The sequence below is a fragment of the Barbus barbus genome, assembly GCF_936440315.1.
Source record: "Barbus barbus genome assembly, chromosome: 9".
In the NCBI taxonomy this organism is placed as follows: Eukaryota; Metazoa; Chordata; class Actinopteri; order Cypriniformes; family Cyprinidae; genus Barbus; species Barbus barbus.
This window is the reverse complement of record NC_136737.1, coordinates 29,518,399-29,531,583: the sequence shown is the minus strand read 5'-3', so window position 1 is coordinate 29,531,583 and position 13,185 is coordinate 29,518,399. Positions and strand designations below refer to the sequence as shown.

General features: G+C 41.1%; 2 long non-coding RNA genes across 2 annotated transcripts; both read left to right on the top strand.

The window, feature by feature from the left end:
* Window positions 1-2,167: 2,167 nt before the first annotated feature.
* On the top strand, window positions 2,168-2,648 carry LOC306874702. The gene is made up of 3 exons (XR_013784650.1): window positions 2,168-2,263; window positions 2,362-2,400; window positions 2,561-2,648. It is a non-coding gene; the product is annotated as an uncharacterized lncRNA (long non-coding RNA).
* Window positions 2,649-2,956: 308 nt separating this feature from the next.
* Window positions 2,957-3,339, top strand: LOC306874700. The gene is made up of 3 exons (XR_013784649.1): window positions 2,957-2,993; window positions 3,111-3,173; window positions 3,277-3,339. It is a non-coding gene; the product is annotated as an uncharacterized lncRNA (long non-coding RNA).
* The last annotated feature ends 9,846 nt before the right edge of the window (window positions 3,340-13,185 follow it).

Here is a 13,185-nt window from a genome sequence, read left to right as displayed (position 1 = left end):
GTCTTAATCTGCCGATCTAGTTACAATGCTGTTTAATAGTGTTTTCACTATATTTTGGATTATAATATCCAGTGCAGAGTTTGTTATACGGCTCGTTCAGTGAATCGCCGTAACACTGATTCTGTTCAAATCCCTATAAAATCATAAATTATTGCCTTTGAGCTAAATTAAACTATTGCTTTAAATTACATATTAATATTATAAATGTATTACCCCTACATTGCTTTAACTTTATAATGTTTGACAACTACAAAATCCAATCTGGCATCGAAGAAGACACACTAGATTTTGCTCTTTGTTCACTTCCATAAGCATGTAAATGCTGGTGAGTAGTCAGTGTCCGCCAGCAAACGTCAAAAATGATTAATGGCTTTGACCTTTGTGACCTCATAATAATATTAATAATTTCCATATGTGACCTTTGATCTCATAACGAGTTTCAGATGCGGAAATCGGTCGCGCGTGAAACTCCGAATCATCCGGGGATGAGGCATGTCGTCCGGTAGGAGGAAAAAACATAAATGAGTTGACAAGTAATGTTTTTGAAGATTTTATGGAGCAAAAACTTCTTCATCATAGGAACATCTGTGTGGCGCGCCCCTCCCCATCTGCTACGCGCGCGTCCGGTTGCGTTCCAAGGCACGTGCTCTCTCCCTCTCTCTGTCTCTGTGGGATCCGTGAGAAAAAAACTATAATGGACAAGCAATATTAAAAAAGTAAAGGACATTAAGAGATCGGTTTTAAGACACACACCCAGCGCTAGCACATATTCTGTTGGTTAAATAAAAATAATTTAAATAAAATAGGCTATCAATGAGAAGGGGTAAAAAAAAAAATGTTTAGCTTAACGAATAAAATGGTCCAGGGAAAAACAGAAAATGCCCATCTTCACCGTCTTGATCATTGAAAAATGATTACAAAAATGGACGTGTTTAAACTTTAATTCTGTCTCTCTCCCTCTCTCTCTCACACACACACACACACACACACACAGAGAGATAATTATACATGTTACAACCCATCACAGAAAACTTTACATCTAAGAAAATAAATAAATAATTCATTTGTTTTATAAGTAATTTTACTCATGGGACTAATAAAAAGTTCCCTCTCTCTCTCTGAGAGGATGCTTGCCCCCGAGCCATGTTTACAGATGGAAATCCGAGATCTGTGGACTCCGGCAGTGTAATGCTATACTTTGTTTAAATAACAGTTCTAGGTGTATTTACATCTGTTAAGCTATTTACACAGGATCTACTAGGCTCCATCTATCAATATATTGTGTTTTCACACATGGGGTATTCTATCCGTGACAAAGACAGGACTTAGACCTTATAGAATTTCAGAAACAGATTACGAATGGTGTTTTTTATACGGTTTAAACATTGCACATTTCTTGCGGTCTCTGTTATTTTCAGATACAGTGCAGAAGAGTCGTTTTGAGGAGGATTTACAGCTATTTAAAATATTTAAACAATGAGTGTTTAATTATTTAAATTGTATATCATATGTCATTTATTTAAATTATAACTCTATTCTGAGGAGTTCGCCTTGCACTATTAAGGGGAACATGCATATTTTGTGAATATTTAGTTTTTAAAACAAAATTACTCATATTTATCTGTGTTTTCTTGCGAATGCAAAAATGAACTATTTTGTGAGGCCGTGCGGTGGGTTTATCATGGAGCACGAGCGACCCCTGCTGGTCACACTCAAAAATAACCGAACTACAGCGAAATACATTATTCTTAAATCTATTTAAGCAAATACAAATATTTAAAACAACGAATTAACATATTGCAACAAGTTATATATCTTTTTGTTTTGTTAATATTAGCATCCATGACATTAGTGGTTTAAATATTTCAAAAAGCTCCCCGAATATTTTAAAGATCTTTTTTGTTTAATCAATTTAGCAGATGCTATCTCCAGGGAGTAATAAAATTGGCAGTACGTTCCTTTAAATATCATAAACGCTTTTAGGACACAACAGTTACACGAAAGCCCCCCTGAGGTTGGATGTCTTCAGATTTGGACAATTTTGAGTCTTTTTTCTGGAAAATAATGGTCAATAAAGGTAAATTATATTTATTTATTTATTTCCTCGAATACAGTTGTTACTCTTTTGAATTATATAGTTAATACTCTTTAAAAGTGTATTATATTTTTCAACAGTGCCTTATTGATTTAAACTATTTTAATAGTTTTCACCTTGTAGGGTTTTTAAATGTGGAGCGAGCTGCATTTAGCCAGATTGATAAATGTAAGTATCATGAGTCTTTTATGATATTTTGATATGCTTATACACACGCCGATCATTTTAAATGTTTAAATGGAAATTATTTTTGGTTTTATTTTTAGTGGCTGCACAACTGATGAGCGAGCAAGGTTCACAAAGCGGTAAAATACTCATCTTTTTGAAACAACTTTGACGATCTTGTTAAAGCCGAGTTATTATGTAATGACTACAATTCTGTTGATGATGAGGTTCTGTTTGATCGCGAGACTGGTGATCTTTTGCTAAAAATTATTTGATATTATTTACTTTTTCTTTATCCAGATAGTATCGATCTCACCACCGAAGATATTGAGACCCCTGATCAGGCAGGGCCTAGCGATCGGAGAAGCAGTTTGCATAGTCCTTTAAAAAAAAAGAAGAGGAATGTAGCACTCATTATTCCAACTCCCAGAGAAGAGGCACATGGTAAGTGATCAATGTAACTTCATCAGTGTTATTATTATTATTATTATTACTATTAATATAAATACTGTGTTTCATGTGAAATGCTAGATCGTTTTGGGTTTATATATCTTCAAGATGTCTATAATGATAATTAATCTGATAATGTACTTTTAAACACTCTTGATATTGATATGTATTATTTACATAAGCGCAATAGAAAGGTATATTTTTTATTACATTAATAATACAATAATTTATGTTTTATTCTATGCAGATAGAACTACAGAACCTATGAACGAATTAGTGCCTGGTGAGAATCTAACATATTATTTGATAAAAGAAAATGTGTTTACGTCATAGTTACAAATCTTTAAAGAGGTTTATTTATTTTATTATTTTTTTTAAATGTATTATGTTTTTTATGCAGATACGGGTTCAGAGGCTGACGTTTCTATCGACGGTGAAGATCGTGATAATGAAATAATACCAGGTGAGCATCTTATTTGATAAAAATAATAAACGTGGTTATGTCATAACTACCAAATCTTTAAAGCTTTTTGCCAGTGTTTTTAATTTTAAGAATTTTTCTACAGACACAGCTTCAGAGTCCGACATATCTGTTGGCAACGAAGGCCCCGAGTTTGAAATAAATCCAGGTGCGAATCTTGCATATCATTTGATAAAAAGAAAAAAGTGTTTATGTCATGGCTACAAAAATCTTTAAAGAGATTGCAGCATTTTTAAATCTCTGTTTACTTTATTCAGAAAGACATTCAGACAGGGATGATGATGTGACTAATTGGACCGAGACCCAGCTGGAGGAGTGGGAGCGGTCGTCATGGAGCAGTGACAGTGGGCATAGAGTGAGAGAAAGAGGACGTCAAACCCCATGACCCCATGAACATGCCCAAGATGCAGAATCGGTAGTGGAAGATCGCCAGACTGATAAGCAGGGTGCGAATAGGTATCTGATACATGCCATTATTAGCAGACTCGTTTCACAGCGTGAAGAAATTTACAACAAGCTCAATGAACAGCATTTTACAATTCATAACAAACTGAATGAGCAGCATGCTGCAATATGTACAACACTGTCCGCTTACTTTAACGAGATTCATATTCGAATGAACAGACAGGATAACGAAATTCGAGAGATAAAAAAGGTTTTATATCAGCAGCATCAGATGGCAGAGACACGTTTCCATGGTTTGCAAGCACATGTGGTTGAGAATTTTGTAAGTGTTCACAATGCGCTGGAAACACAGCTGAGAGAGCGAACACTGATTGCTAATCTCGATCAATAGCAGTTTACAACCTCGATAGAGGTTGCTCTGTAACCAGTCTCTATATTTCTATGATCCTGTGGACATTTTGTAAAATCTAATGTCATTTGTATCTCTTATGGTGTTTGCTATCATTTTCTAACTTTGAACGTCTCTATATTTCTATGATCTTGTGGACATTTTGTATAATCTAATGTCTTTTGTATCTCTTATGGTGTTTGCTATCATTTTCTAACTTTGAACGTCTCTGTAACCGGTCTCTATATTTCACTTTGAACGTCTCTGTAACCGGTCTCTATATTTCTATGATCCTGTAGACATCTTGTTTGTAGGCCAATTGTATGCATCCGCCATTTAGTTTGTAGGCAAATTGTATAAGGCGGCCATTTTGATTTGTAGTTCTACTGAATGTTGTAACCATTTTGATTTGTAGTTATGTATGTGTCCGCCATCTTGTTTGTAGGCCAATTGTATAAAGCGGCCATTTTGATTCGTAGTTCTTATTGTAACCATTTTGATTTGTAGTTCTGTGTGCGTCCGCCATCTTGTTTGTAGGCCAATTGTATAAGGTGGCCATTTTGTTTGTAGGCAAATTGTATAAGGCGGCCATTTTTGTTTTGTAGTTCTACTGAATGTTGTAACCATTTTGATTTGTAGTTATGTATGTGTCCGCCATCTTGTTTGTAGGCCAATTGTATAAAGCGGCCATTTTGATTCGTAGTTCTTATTGTAACCATTTTGATTTGTAGTTCTGTATGCGTCCGCCATCTTGTTTGTAGGCCAATTGTATAAGGTGGCCATTTTGTTTGTAGGCAAATTGTATAAGGCGGCCATTTTTGTTTTGTAGTTCTACTGTATGTTGTAACCATTTTGATTTGTAGTTCTGTATGTGTCCGTCATTTTGTTTGTAGGCAAATTGTATAAGGCGGCCATTTTGTTTTGTAGTTCTACTGTATGTTGTAACCATTTTGATTTGTAGTTCTGCATGCATCCACCATTTTGTTTGTAGGCAAATTGTATAAGGTGGCCATTTTGTTTTGTAGTTCCACTGAATGTTGTAACCATTTTGATTTGTAGTTCTGTATGTGTCCGTCATCATGTTTGTAGGCCAATTGTATAAGGCTGCCATTTTTATTTGTAGTTCTACTGTATGTTGTAACCATTTTGAATTGTAGTTTTTATGTAACCATTTGTAGTTCTGTATGCGACCGCCATCTTGTTTGTAGTCATATGCATTCTCCATAGGGATACTATATCTTTTTAAAATTATCGTGGTTGTCTGCATATATATAGCAATGGATGTTGAAAATGTACATAGCTGTCATTCAGACCAATCTCTTTCAGACCTGTTACAGAATGCCATCGTAACGCACACAGAGACACCCCATAACTTGTGCGACGTATTACAATGAATGATAGATTACTATCCAAATTCTGCAGAATTGCCAGTTAATTATGATCAGGCACCAAATAGTTACGATTTGCAACGATTAGAAATGGAAATAGAGAAAAGTCTAAATGTCGATTTGTGCATTCTTTTGCAGTCTGCGATAGACATCCTCAGCAGTACTCAAACAGAGTACAGAGCGGCAGTGCATTAACCAATTCCGACAGTACCCCAGAGCCATACGGTAACGCTATGCATTCATTGGTCGACCTTCCGGGTGATAACGACGCAGAGCGTCCGTCAACTTCCCATGCCGAACACCCTTCTGATCCCGCACGTCCATCGACTAGCGCTAGGGCTAATAACCATGAAACACGGCCTTCAGACATGGCAGAACCAAGTCAATTAGACATCGACCATCTGATAAGACATGGTGGAACCATAAATGGATACCACGTAATATCTAGGCCTCGATTTAACAGTGTGGAATTGCGAAGGGATATGAATATGCGCGAAATAAGGTCTACTGATTTAGCAACGTATCACATTTTGTTACACGAAAAAATTGAGGAAATAGTGTCGTTTGCCAGACGTATCGGCGGTGACTCAGGCGTTATTAATTTAATACTGAGTGGTGAAAGCCTTAAGTCACGCCATTTTAACACCCGGTAATAATTACAATGTTAACCTTTTCACCGAACAAATTGAAAACATTTTGCAAAGCGACGATCAGTTATTGGCCGACGAATCTGTCAAGATCGAAGTCGACATGGTTATGAACAGACGAGGTGGAGGGGGGTCGGCGCAGTAAACTCACAGACATACCATTACAGCAGGTGATTAAAAGAAAAAAGATGAGTTTATTTACACCCATAAATCCCGCTATTAATAATTTATGTCTTTCTATCTGTCTCGCACGTTTTCTCGATCCGCAATTACCCGAGAGTGAATTAGAGAGTAGGGCGACAGTCATCCACAACAATGCAGGTTTTTCAAACCAAGACAAGATCGGTCTTCACGATATAGCGAGGTTTGAAAACCTATTAGACATCAAAATCGTCATTTTTTACAGGACAACCGCAGGGTCGTTAGAAACATTCAAAAATCATGATAAGAGTCATCATAAGACCGTGTTTCTTTATTTATATGATGACCATTACAACATGATTCTGAATCTGACTGCGTTCATAGGCGCTAACTATGTATGTCAATTCTGCTATAAAGGCTACTCAAAAATCCAAGATCTCCATTGTAAGTACGTCTGCAACGTCTGTTTCGACCAAGATTGTTTAAAATACCCTAAAACAATCATTCACTGTCCCGATTGTCGACGCAATTGTAATTCGGACTACTGTTACGACATGCACAAGAAGACTCTGCCCGGCAAAGAGAAAGTGCCTTGTGATGCTATAAAATATTGTAAACTATGTAACAGACGGTACAACATTATAGGACACGTCGATAAACACAAATGCTATCCCTACCGATGCATCCATTGCAGGGAAGAACTGCACGACGGAGGGTTACATTTCTGTTACATACAACCCCAACCGCCCAAGGAACCTAGCACAAATTACATTTTCTATGATTTCGGAACTCGTTATGAAAACGGAAGACACGTCGCTAATTTTGTTTGCGCTATCACTTTCAATGGTGAACGATTTATGGCCGAAGGCATCAGCTGTGTGGAACAACTGATCAGCCGGTTCAGACACCCCCATTACAAAGGCTACTTCTTCATAGCCCATTACGCTTCCAGATTCGACTCATTTCTAATTCTTGCAAAACGCGTACGGCTTGAGAATAGAGACCATCTGGGAGTGTGAATGGGCCAAAATGAAAAAGACTGACCCCTCGGTGATAGCGTTTATGAGTACTTATTCGACTCCAGAGAGACTGAAACCTAGAGATGCACTTTTTGGTGGAAGAACTAATGCTTACAAACTCTATCACAAAACGACCGACGGGGAGAAAACAAGCTACGTTGATTTTACAGCTTATACCCCTTATGTCAGGCTAGGAAAAGCTATCCGATAGGACACCCCCAAATCATTCATGACAATTTTGAACCGATTGAAAACTATTACGGACTTATCAAGGCCATCGTGTACCCCCCTCGCAAATTACACCACCCTGTGTTACCTTACAGATGCGGAGGAAAACTCATGTTTCCCTTAAGTCGCACCTGCGCACACACCGAAAACCAGACGACTAGCTGCGATCTCAGGGTGTTGGGTCAGTATCGAACTTTTTAAAGCGGTCGAGAAGGGCTATGTCGTGGCCAAAGTCGATGAAGTTTGGCATTTCCCGCAACGAACGGATAAGCTGTTTTGCGATTACGTAAAGAAGTTTTTACGTTTGAAGTAGCAAGCGTCCAGCTATCCGTCAAACGTGATCACGGATAAAGATAAAGCATCTTACATCCAGGAATATTATGAAAAAGAGGGGATTCGTCTCGACCCTGAAAAAATCTGTCACAACCACGCTCAGAGGTCTATAAACAAGCTATTGCTTAATAGTTTATGGGAGAGATTCTCTATGAGGGAGGATTTAGCGCTTTCACGAGCGGATTTAACGCTCGTGGATTTAACGCTCGTGAAAGACACTGAAGATTTCACAAGTATCGTTTTTGGTAAAACCGATACACTGAAATTTTTCACTTTCGTCTCAGACGATGTCGCTCTTGTACAATGTTGCCCCCCCAAAGGGGCTGATCGAAAGACACACAACATTAATGTGTTTATAGGCGCATTTACGACTGCTCACGCTCGACTAGAATTGTACGATCTAATGGACAAACTCGGTGACCGTGTTTTATACTCTGACACAGACAGCAAAATTTTTGTGTCTAGGGACAACGACTGGATGCCTCCTCTTGGGGATCATTTGGGGGAACTGACGGATGAAATAGGCGACTACATCACAGAGTTCTGTTCTAGCGGACCCAAATCCTATGGCTACCGCACTGCCAAAGGAAAAGTTTGCATGAAGGCTAAAGGTATAACTCTAAATGCAAAAACTTCCCAAGCTATCTGCTTAGATTCACTGATCGGTCTGGTTAACAGCTATGTGAGGTCTGACGATGATACGCAATACATCGTGGCTCGTGCTGAAAATATCGTGAGGGATAAAAAGCATCTCACGCTGCACAACAAGTCAGTTGACAAAAGGTTCAAGGTGGTGTATAATAAGCGCAGGCTTTTACCCGATTTCAATACTCTGCCTTATGGATACTGATTCGGTGATGCCTAGAGGAGTAAGGGATGCTTCTGAATTTGACTTTAGGCTACAACACCCTTTCTCATGTGTGATAAGCGGGCCGTCCAATAGCGGGAAGACCTATTTTGTAAAACGTCTGATGGAAAATGGTTTAAATATGATTTAACATCTGGAGAAATGCTTCAATATCATCATCCACCGTCATTTTAGGCAACAACTGAGTCACTTTGACCCGGGGGTCGGGTAGCAGAACGCGTCGCGCGGTTGCTCGGCGTAGTTCTTCAAACTCCTGTTCCTGACGAGCAGCAAGATGCTCAGAGATTTGTTGCTGGCGGATGCTGACCTCCGCCAGTCGCTGGAGAAGCTCGTCCATGCTGTAGAAGGGGAGGAGCGCCCGCCTACAGAGAAAGCCCCGGAGGGTGGGTTTTATTAATCAAAGTGTGAGGACGGTGGCCTACCGTGGCTGGTGATGGCAGTCTCGCTCGTGCTGGTGCTCGTGTTCTTCTCCAGGTGCGGGTGAATCCGTGGGGTGCTCGTGGTGAGGCTGCTCGGTCACATGCTGCTTTCTGGAGGAAAGAAGAGACACAGTCAAGTTGTGGCTTCATGGAGAGGTTTCTCACCCTTTCTCTGTGAGGACGCTCTTTTAAAGCCGCCAGGCTGATGAGGTGCAGGTGTGGCCGATCAGCCAATGATGAGTGGTGCACCGGTGCTCCTCGTGAGTTTTCCGCTGATGTGATCTCGGAACGCCCGTCTCAGACTATAAAGCAAAAACGCCCGAACAGTACCGGCTCAGAACGGGGTTGCTTTCCGAACGCCAAGTGGTCTACCTCCAGAAAAAAAGAACGTGACCATTCGACATGTCCGCCAAACTTTGTAAGCACCTACCTCTGTTAAAGATGTTACATCTTTAACAGAGGTTACATCTTTAACATCTTTAACAGAGACACAAGGGGGAAAAAAAGGAAAAATTATTGAGCCGTCGAAAGTGCGGTGGTCGGTGTTCCTGCCACTCTCATGCCCGCATTCTCCACCACTGTGGCGGGGTGGAAGGAACACGCAACAACAAGGTTGCGGTGAAAGCCCCGGAGGGTGGGTTTTATTAATCAAAGTGTGAGGACGGTGGCTCTCTGTGAGGACGCTCTTTTAAAGCCGCCAGGCTGATGAGGTGCAGGTGTGGCCGATCAGCCAATGATGAGTGGTGCACCGGTGCTCCTCGTGAGTTTCCAGGGCGACGCTGATGTGATCTCGGAACGCCCGTTCCGAGATCACATCAGGACGCTCTTTTAAAGCCGCCAGGCTGATGAGGTGCAGGTGTGGCCAATCAGCCAATGATGAGTGGTGCACCGGTGCTCCTCGTGAGTTTCCAGGGCGACGCTGATGTGATCTCGGAACGCCCGTCTCAGACTATAAAGCAAAAACGCCCGAACAGTACCGGCTCAGAACGGGGTTGCTTTCTTTTTGATGGATGTTGGAAAACGATCGCTGTCAGGAGCGTGGCCAAAGCTATTAAAAAAACACCCGGAACCCTCTCGAGTTAAATAAGCAGCGACCCAGTGCTCACCCTGCAGGTCAGAAGGGTCCGTGTTAACGATAGCCATTGCTGGTAAGGTCTTTAACGGTCTTTCAGGCAGGTGATCGCTCGGAAGAACTCAGAGAAAATGAGTGTTACACAAAATTTTGTCCATGATGGCCGTGAGTTGCACCGTGTTCATTTTTTCTGCTAAGTAGTAATCGACAAGGACTTGTCTGCGGTTAGACACTTCGATGATGCTGTCAAACACAGCGTAAACGATGAGATTAATAGTGTGTGTCAGCGGTTGTCTGAAGCGTGCTTCGAGTCTGATATTCCCGGACTTGATGAGCGATATGTGCTGACCACAGTCTTCGTCAGGCGTGAGGTTAAAGACGTAAAGCGAATAACCTCTCAGAAGATCATCCCTGTTGATAGAGAGAGCCTGATTTTTAAGATGTCTCCTGGTAGCGGTCGCCAGCTGATAAAATTCTCGTACGGCCGCTCCTGTGGCGAAGTTTGGCTGGAGAGGCTTGGCAGGAATTTGTTGTCCGTCTACGTAGACGGCCAAGAACTCCAAATCGTAATGTTTGAACGCAAATGGGTTTTTATCGTAGGATCCGGTGAACGCGTCATTATCCACCATAGCCAGGACGATAGATTTCAGTAATGTCCCCAAAAACTAATTTTCTTGATTGGATATGCGGGACCCTGCCGGTAAGGAGACATTTTTTAGACAGACTCTATCTATGGGGTACTTGGCTGTGGTCCAGAGTAAGGCCTGGGCATGTGCCAGTCTCACGGACGGTGATACGGACACTTTCTTGACGAAAAGGGATGCTGACACGATATTTAATTTATAGGCCACGTCCTCTCCGGTCATCAGGCAGAATTCATCTTTGCCTCTGATCATTCGTATTTTTATGTCAACGCCGTTTAGCATTAATTTTTCTTGAAAGAAAATATAGCTGTGAATAGGCACCAGCAGTTCCACAACGCTGCTCCCGGTAGTGTAGCGCGATCTCTTGGTCAGACCCGCGTTACGTCCCACAGGATCGGTTTTATCCATGTAACCCGCTGTGTCTTTGAAAAACAGACCGGCTGAGAAAAGTGATTCCAAAGCGTCTTTGCTGTAGTTGATAAGACTCTCGATGATACATCTGTAAGGGTAAGTGCTCGAGCTCTGAGATATCAAACGATCGCCGAGGCTGACATCGACTTGTGAAAATATAGTTGCTCCAGGGTAATTGATCAGGGCCACCTTTGCGGGGTCTGGGATGTCACCCCCATTAGGTCTTGTGATTTTAAGACGTAGAAACAACAATGTGTTATTTAAGTCGATGTAATCTTCACCGCTTCCTGGGATAAAAAACTCCAAAGGCGACGAATCCGATAAAGCAGATAAAGGTGGTACTTCTAAATAGGCGTTTTTCTCAATAACCATCTGCGTCAGCGGGACTGTAAACAAATCCAACTCGGACTTAATACACTCTCCCGACATGCGGTGCAGTAATGCCATGTTTAGAAAATGGTTTTTACGGTTCTCTTAACAGCTACACGTCGCTTCGCAGGCTTCTTACGCTTTCTGTGTGTGACTGAGACCTTCTTGGGACCACGCTTTGTTTTCTTTATTGAATGACCATGCCTCCTCATACCCGGAGGTTTAGACAATCTCTTACGGGCCATAACCATAAGCCCAGAACCGTCTTGAGTTTTAGAGTTATCGTTATAGAATCTTGACAATGCGTTTGAGACACGGTCTGCTGCTATATTTTTAGCAGCCGATTTTAGGTGTGGTTTAGCGATGCTAAACCCCCTTTTTAACAACGGTATGGCCAACCTAAACAGACCTCTGAAAAGACCTCCTAGACCGGCCCCGTACATAACGGCTCCACCCGCATATCCGGGTAATCCACCGCCAGCCTGATTTCGATAATAGTTGACATAATCGGCTGCATTCATTCCACGCGGGTTGTAATAAGCCATTTTAAAGCACAGATTGTTTCACAGGTCTAAAGTGTAGTTTTACAACAACTTTCCCGTAAGAAAATGGTATTTCACGGTTTTGATCGTCCTTTAATTCTACGGTAATGTCCGTGATGAGTGACTTGTTGACTGGTGCGTAATGGGGCTTGTCGTATCTAACACTGACGGTATCATTGTTACCCCTCGTTATATGTACACATCTTAAAAGGGGTACGTACGAATCGCCGACCGATTGGTATTCGATAATGTCGGTATAAACTTACAATGTATAGAAGCCCGCGTTGATATCGGCTTGGTGAGGAGCAACCGTGATAACGCTCGTTGTAAAATCAGCTTTTTCGTGATAGGCGGAACGTCCTACAGCTTCGTCGAGATTCATTCCTAAAATAGTGGCTAGTTTTCCATAGAAGCTTACCGAAATGTTGGGCTTTGCGATCAGTTGGGTTTTGTTTTTTAATTTATCGTAACCTAATACGGCCGTTGGCCCGAGAATAGCATTTATCGCACCGATCACGGCAAGAACATTCTCATAGTATCCTCCGCTTATTTGGAGATTCCTCGATATGGACATACCCGGTAGATTTTTAAACACGTCTTCGCCTGGTTTATTAGCGTGTTTCTGGGATGGGGCTGGGTAGATGTGTAGGCTAAAAACCCCATCGTTGTCGTTGAAGTTGTACCAGCTTCTAGGATATTCAATCTCAACAAGGCCCACTTGCCACTCTCCTTTCAGGTTTATAGATTTTGCTAATCTAGTTGTATAACTAGATATGCGATTTTCAGGATAAACAGACAAAGAAGCGTTGCACGGCAATGTGACATAGAAACCGCGGTCATCCATGGTAAGCCTTTTATATGAATGATCTCTTTCGGTAAAGGCTTGTGCGTTTTAAGGTTTTTGCAAGTCCATCACAGCTTTTTTGTCTATATAGCTATTAAATTTTGAAGGCCATCCTAGCCATTTCACTAAAACTAACGTAGATCGCCCCTGCTTTTTCTCCCCTAAAATATTTTCCACCTTAAACGCCTTGTTTTTGCTTACGAATATTTTTTGTAACTCTTCTTCGTAAAACACAGCATCGATGACATCTCCGTCATAATCAGATAGTCTGTATAC